The 7,347-nt window shown below is 55.8% G+C and overlaps 1 long non-coding RNA gene across 1 annotated transcript; it reads right to left on the reverse strand.

The window, feature by feature from the left end:
- Positions 1-559: 559 nt before the first annotated feature.
- LOC103345531 (uncharacterized) lies at positions 560-3,961 on the reverse strand. Its single transcript, XR_515397.4, has 3 exons — positions 3,687-3,961; positions 3,441-3,589; positions 560-1,089 (listed from the first exon to the last, which is right to left on the reverse strand). It is a non-coding gene; the product is annotated as an uncharacterized lncRNA (long non-coding RNA).
- Between the last annotated feature and the right edge of the window lie 3,386 nt (positions 3,962-7,347).

The raw sequence follows: 7,347 nt of genomic DNA on the forward strand, positions 1-7,347 counted from the left end.
AAGCACTTGAGCCGTCTTCTACTGATTTCCCAGGCCATAGCAGAGAGCTGGATTGGAAGTAGAGCAGCCAGGACACCAACCAGAGCCCATATGGGATGCTGGTGCTGCAGGCAGAGGCTTAGCACACTACGCTACAGTGCCAGCTGCTGGGTGACCTGTTGAAAAGGTCTCTCGGGGCCAGCATTCCATATGGGCACCAGTTTGAGACCTGGCTGCTCCACTTCTGATCCAGCTCTCTGCTGTGGCCTGGGAAAGCAGCAGAAGATGGCCCAAGTCCTTGGGCCCCTGCACCCACGTGAGAGACCCAGAAGAAGCTCTTGGCTCCTGGCTTCGGATTGGCTCAGTTCCACTCATTGCAGCCATTTGGGGAGTGAACCAGTGGATGGAAGACCTCTCTCTCTCTTTCTGCTTCTGCCACTGCTTCTCTGTAACTCTGCCTTTCAAATAAATAAATCTTTAAAGAAAAAAAACCAGTTTGCTAGGAGTGTCAGGAAAGGTGATGTAATGAGATTCTTTCTGGCTCACTGGTTTCCATATATCCCTAAATGCTCCGCCTTATGCTTTTTAAAATTTATTTATTTATATGAGAGGCAGAGAGAGAGAGAGAGAGCGAGCGAGCGAGCAGAGTCAGAGAGGTCTTCCATCTGCTGGTTCACTCTCCAAATGCCTGTACCAGACAGGGCTGGGCTGCACCAAAGCCAAGAGCCAGGTCTCCCAGGTAGGTGGCCAGAGCCCATCTCTTTGAGCCTTCCCTGCCGTCTTCCCAGGGTACGTGCATGTTAGCAGGAAGAGGACCTGAGACTCAAACCCAGACACTACAGGTCAGGACATGGGAGGCCCAAGTGGTGTCTGAATCACTGTGCCATTTCCCCCTCATGGGAAGACAACCACGGAACATGTCGACTGCTACTGTGTATTTAAGTCAAGGCCAAGTACAAGTGTTCAGTCCCAAGCAGCCAGGCGAGGAATTCTTGGCTCTCCTCCAGGAGGCACCTAAGGATCCTGAAACCATTCCAGAAGGTCTTTTAGGTCGGGTTAATCCGGAAGTCTGGGTCCAGGGACAGATGGGATGGGCTGTCAACACCCAACCTGTAAAGATAACACCAGAAAGGCTGACCACAGGGCTAAGAATATCCGCTGAGACCCAAAGCAACAGCTGCGCTCTTACTACTGGCTTTAAAAGGCTCCTAACTCAGGGACGGATCGGGTCCCGTAGTCTCCTTGAAACACTCCTGCATGTGTATTTTAGATTTGTTTTCTCGGGGCCCATGCTGTGGTCCAGCGGGTTAAAGCCACAGCTTGCGGCACCGGGATCCCAGCTGTTCCACTTCCAAGCCAGCCCTGCTATGGCCTGGGAAAGCAGTGCAGGGTGGTCCATGTGCCTGGGCCCCTGCACCTGCGTGGGAGACCCAGAGGAAGCTCCTGGCTCCTGACTTTGCCTGGCCCAGCCCTGGCTGTTGCAGCCATTTAGGGAGTGAACCAGTGGATGGAAGTCCAGCCACCCCCCACCTCCCTTTCTATAACTCCGCCTTTCTAGTAAAAAAAAAAAAAAAAAGACTACAGGACATCCATCCCATAGTACCCAATCCCACTCTGTTGGCCAATTTGCCAGAGAACAGCAAGTATCATATGGTCTTAGAATTAAAGGATGCGTTCTTTTAAAAATAAAATAAATATTTATTTGAAAGGCAGAGTGACAGAAAGAAAGGGAGAGATAGAGAAAGCAAAAGTTTCTGTGCACTGGTTCACTCCTCAAATGGCTAGAACAGCTGGGACAGGGCCAGGTTGAATCCAGGAGACAGGCTCTCCATCTGAGTCTACCACATAGGGGCAGGAACCCAAGTTCTTGGGCCATCACTGCTGTTCCCAGGTGCACTAGTGGGAAGCTGCATGGGAAGTGGAGGTGGGACTTGATCCCAGGCACTCTGACATGGGATGCAGACGTTGCACACAGTGTCTTCCACCAAAGGGGGTTTCTCTGCATTCCTTTATTTTGCCTGTCAGTGGGAAAACCCAACAACTCACCAGAAATTGCAGTAGGTCAGATTGTTCCATCACAAAGATTTCAAGACTCTCCTACAATTTTAGGGGAAATTTGGAGACCTGAGAGAGCTACAGTTAAAGAAATTAAATGAGGGAACAGTCTTAAATTTGTGAGGCCAGCGCCGCGGCTCACTAAGCTAATCCTCCGCCTTGCGGCGCCGGCACACCAGGTTCTAGTCCTGGTTGGGGCGCTGGATTCTGTCCCAGTTGCCCCTCTTCCAGGCCAGCTCTCTGCTGTGGCCCGGGAGTGCAGTGGAGGATGGCCCAGGTGCTTGGGCCCTGCACCCCATGGGAGACCAGGAGGAAGCAGCTAGATCCTGGCTGCGGATTGGTGCAGCGCCGGCCACAGTGGCCACTGGTGGGTGAACCAACAGCAAAAGGAAGACCTTTCTGTCTCTCTCACTGTCCACTCTGCCTGTTAAAAAAAAAAAATTGTGGATATCATCAGCCTCTCCAAGGAGGCTTCTGATAACACCATTAAAACTTTGAGTTATCTGGCAGAGGGAGACAGAAGGAAGCTACAGGAAAGGCACAAATGTCTAAGTCAACTGCAAAGTATCCCTGCTCTACAATATGCCAGGGACAGCAGACCTCACCCCACAATTATGGACTGGCATTCTGGAACCTGGCTCCATCCAAGACCAAGAGAAAATGACCGAGTTTCCTGGGAATGGCTGGCCAACTCAGCGGGGCTGGCGCTGCAGCGGGTAAAGCCGCCTTCTGAAGCGCCAGCATCCCACATGGGCGCTGGTTGAGCTGCCCACTTCTGATCCAGCTCTCTGCTGTGGCCTGGGAAAACAGTGGAAGATGGCCCAAGTGCTTGGGCCCCTGCACCCAACGGGGAGACCTGGAAGAAGCTCCTGGCTCCTGGCTTCGGATAGGTGCAGCTCCAGCCGTTGTGGCCAATTTGGGAGTGAACTAGCGGATGAAGACCTCTCTCTCTGCATAACTCTTTCAAGTAAATAAATAAAAATTGAAACAGGGGCCAGCACACCGGGTTCTAGTCCCGGTCGGGGCGCCGGATTCTGTCCCGGTTGCCCCTCTTCCAGGCCAGCTCTCTGCTGTGGCCAGGGAGTGCAGTGGAGGATGGCACAGGTGCTTGGGCCCTGCACCCCATGGGAGACCAGGATAAGTACCTGGCTCCTGGCTTCGGATCAGCGCGATGCACCGGCCTCGGTGCACAGGCCGCGGCAGCCATTGGAGGGTGAACCAACGGTAAAGGAAGACCTTTCTCTCTGTCACTCTCTCTCTCACTGTCCACTCTGCCTGTCAAAAAAAAAAAAAAAAAAAAAAAAGAAACAGGGGCTGGCAGGGTGGCACGGTGGGCTAGCTGTGGCTGTGACGCCAGCATCCCTCAGTGGAGGGAAGGTTCAGGTCCCAGCTACCTGCGGGCGCACCTGCAACGTGGCCGATGATGGCTCAGGTCCCTGGGTCCCTGCTACTCACACAGGACACCCGGATGGCGTTCCTGGCACTGGGCTGCTGGCTTCGGCCTGGCCCAGCCCTGGCCACCTGCGGAGCGAACCACCCGAAGGAAGCTCTCTCTCTGGAATTGTTTCAAATAAATAAATCTTTAGAAAAAATGTGACAAAGAAAGGTCGTCCTGCGCGCGGCCCCTCCCCACGCCCCCCTGCTCTTCCCACCTCCCTGCGCCCGCAGATCCCCCTAGGACGGCCAGGCCTGGGGACCGCTCCCCCTGCTAGGCCCCGGGAGACGGGCGCCGGCCCCGCTCGCCCGGCGGAGGGCAGGGCTGCCTGGGACTCGCTGCCTGCGCAACGCACAGACAACGCCCCATCTTCTAGGCGAGGCCTCCGCCAAGAGATAGCCTATCAGAGCAGGCCCTGGTAACTACCAACCAATCAGCGCTAGGGAACGCCCTCCGAGGCGGAACCTCGGGAGGCAGCCGCCGGTAAGGCGAAAGCCCCGGATGTGCAGGCAGCACCTCCCCCCGCCCCCCGTCCCGACGCAGAAGTGGTTCCGCCCCTCCTCACGCGGATTGGCTGCTTCTGCTCAGCAGCGGTGCCTGTCACGCCGCCCGCACTGCGTTAGCGAAGCCGCGGGCTCCCGCAGCCGCTTCTGTGCTCCGGGCGCTGTGGGTGTTTCCTTTGTTCGCTCCAGGGCCTCCCTCGCGGCCTCGACGGCGTAGCGCGGGCCTTGGAGGGTGTGAGGGGCCGCTGGGCTGACGGGCAGCCGCAGGGGTGCGCTCAGCGCGGGCAGTGGCCGGCCGGAGTGAGGCCCTAGCTTCTCCTGCGTCCAGGAGCCCGGGGCCGCCTCTGCCTCCCCTCCTACCTGCCCAGGTACCTGCCTTCGGCTTGCCGGGGCCCCGCAGCGCAGGACGGGTGCGCCGTCCTAACCCGTCTGTCCCAGGCAGGTGCGCCGTCCTAACCCGTCTCTCCCAGGCAGGTGCGCCGTCCTAACCCGTCCCTCCCAGGCAGGTGCGCCGTCCTAACCCGTCTCTCCCAGGCAGGTGCGCCGTCCTAACCCGTCTCTCCCAGGCAGGTGCGCCGTCCTAACCCGTCTCTCCCAGGCAGGTGCGCCGTCCTAACCCGTCTCTCCCAGGCAGGTGCGCCGTCCTAACCCGTCTCTCCCAGGCAGGTGCGCCGTCCTAACCCGTCTCTCCCAGGCAGGTGCCCCGTCCTAACCCGTCTCTCCCAGGCAGGTGCGCCGTCCTAACCCGTCTCTCCCAGGCAGGTGCGCCGTCCTAACCCGTCTCTCCCAGGCAGGTGCGCCGTCCTAACCCGTCTCCCAGGCAGGTGCGCCGTCCTAACCCGTCTCTCCCAGGGCCCTCTTTGCGCACCGTCTCTGCTTCGTGGTCTCAGAGACCCTGGCACAGGACAGCAATAGCTGGATGGAGTTTAACTACAACAGGACCGGTAGATTACTCAGTAGAATATGGGTGGAGTGGGTGCATTTAGAAACTCCTCCCCCCAGCCCCGCTTGAAGCCCGCCTCTGACTTCTCACCTGCCTGCTGCCTCCTGTAGCTGTTTCTGGCTTGTGTTTCCTAAAATAAACCTATGATTGCCTGTCTGAGCCTCTGCTGGTGGTGGGTGACCGAGTCCGGGAACGTGAGGACCCGCTGTAGGTGCAGCTCAGCGGAGAAGCAACACTGATTTGCAGGCAAAGTGGAAGCGTGCATTGCAGGAGTGCACAGGCTCAGGACAGCTGCACCCAAGGAGCCGCGGGTCCAGCCCACTGTGTGCTCTGGAGGGCAGGGAGCGGTGGCTGGGCAGGGTTTACTGGAACATTCTTAAGGTGTGGAGTTTGGGGCCGGGGTTTACTACCTTGCGTCTCCTTGTCCTGTTTTGGAAATCATAACGTTGTCCTGGTGTCAGGTGCGTGTTAGCCATGATTTTTACTTATTTGTTTTTATGATGACCTTATAATTAGCAAAAGATCATCAAAGTGACTTAGCCTTTGGTGTGGTTTTATCACTGGCACCTTTTTTTGCTTACTTTTTTTATTTTTTTATTTTTTATTTTTTGACAGAGTTAGAGAGAGAGAGAAAGGTCTTTCTTCCATTGGTTCACCCCCCCAAAATGGCTACCACGGCCGGAACACTGCGCCGATCTGAAGCCAGGAGCCAGGTGCTTCCTCCTGGTCTCCCATGCGGGTGCAGGGCCCAAGGACCTGGGCCATCCTCCACTGCCTTTCCAGGCCAAAGCAGAGAGCTGGACTGGAAGAGGGGCAACCGGGACAGAATCCAGTGCCCCGACTAGGACTAGAACACGGGGTTCCAGCGCCGCAGGTGGAGGATTAGCCTAGTGAGCCGTGGCGCCGGCCATTTACATTTATTTTAAAAAATTTTTTTAAAAAGATTTATTTATTGATTTGAAAGAGTTACAGAGAAGCAGAGAGAGAGAGGTTTTCTATCTGATGGTTCACTCCTCAAATGGCCACAATGGCTGGAGCTGTGCCGATCCGAAGCCAGAAGCCAGGAGTTTGTTCCAGGTCTCTGACACAGGTGCAGGGCCCAAGGACTTGGGCCGTTCCCCACTGCCCTCCCAGGCCACAGCAGAGAGCTGGATCAGAAGTGGAGCAGCCGGGACTGGAACCAGTGCCCATATGGGATGCTGGCACTGCAGGTGGCAGCTTTACCTGCTGTGCCACAGTGCTGGCCATCTTGTTCTTAAAGGCCTGGTTTTCACTGCCCATATCAGTCTATGGAGACCGCCCCCTTCCCTCTGTGCCCTCAGTGCAGTGCCCGACCTGTGTGTTCCCTGAGCACTGGGCCCCAGGGAGGGCGTGTTGAGCACGCATGGGAAGCCCCACTGCTCCCGCGTGAGGATGAGGAACTGAGAGGCCAGAGGCGGAGGTGTGACTCACAGCAGGAGGGCCCGGCCCTAGCGCCACTCTCCTTATAAAACCACAAGTGGTTCCTTTTTAACGTGAGTTTAGAACAGCCTGGTTGAGATATGAGTCAGTCCACAAACAGTTAACACGTGTAAAGTCACCACTTCGATGGTTCACCAAGTTTGTAGACATTTAAAATTAAATACTTCTCCTTGATGTGTGTGTGTCTGTTTTATTTTATATATTTTTAGAGATTTATCGATCTGAAAGGCAGTTAAGAAAGGGAGAAGGGGGAGCTGGCGCTGGGGCGTAGCAGGCTAAGCCTCTCTACCTGCAGCACTGGCATCCCATATGGGTGCCGGCTCGAGTCCCGGCTGCTCCACTTCCAATCCAGCTCTCTGCTATGGCCTGGGAAAGCAGTAGAAGATGGCTCAAATGCTTGGGCCCCTGCACCTGCATGGGAGACCCAGAAGAAGCTCCTGGCTCCTGGCTTCAGATTGGCTCAACTCTGGCTGTTGTGGCCATGTAGGGAGTGAACCAGCAGATGGAAGATCTCTTTGTCTCTCTGCCTCTCTGTCTGTAACTCTGTCTCTCAAATAAATAAATAAATACATAAAACTTAAAGAACCTCAGATCCTCCATCTGCTGGTTCGCTCCCCAAATGACAGCAACAGTCAGAGCTGGACCAGGCTGAGGCCAGGGGCTTCATCTTAGTCTCTCACTTGGGTGGCAGAGCCTAGCCACCTGGGCTATCTTCTGCTGCTTTCCCAGGAGCTTTAGCAAGGAGCTGGATAGGAAGTGGAGCAGCTGAGACTCGAACTGGTGCTCCTATGGGATGCTGGCTTCAAAGGCGGTGGCTTAACCCACTATGCCACAACACCAGCCCCAAGATTGAATTTTGAAGGGGAGAGTGACAGAGAGAGACAGAAAAAGAAAGAGAGGGAGCGAGAGGTTGGCTCACTCCCCAAATCTGTGGCTGGTCCCAGAGCTCCATCCAGAAAGGTAGAGTGTCA

Source organism: Oryctolagus cuniculus, chromosome 15, assembly GCF_964237555.1.
Source record: "Oryctolagus cuniculus chromosome 15, mOryCun1.1, whole genome shotgun sequence".
Taxonomy (NCBI): Eukaryota; Metazoa; Chordata; class Mammalia; order Lagomorpha; family Leporidae; genus Oryctolagus; species Oryctolagus cuniculus.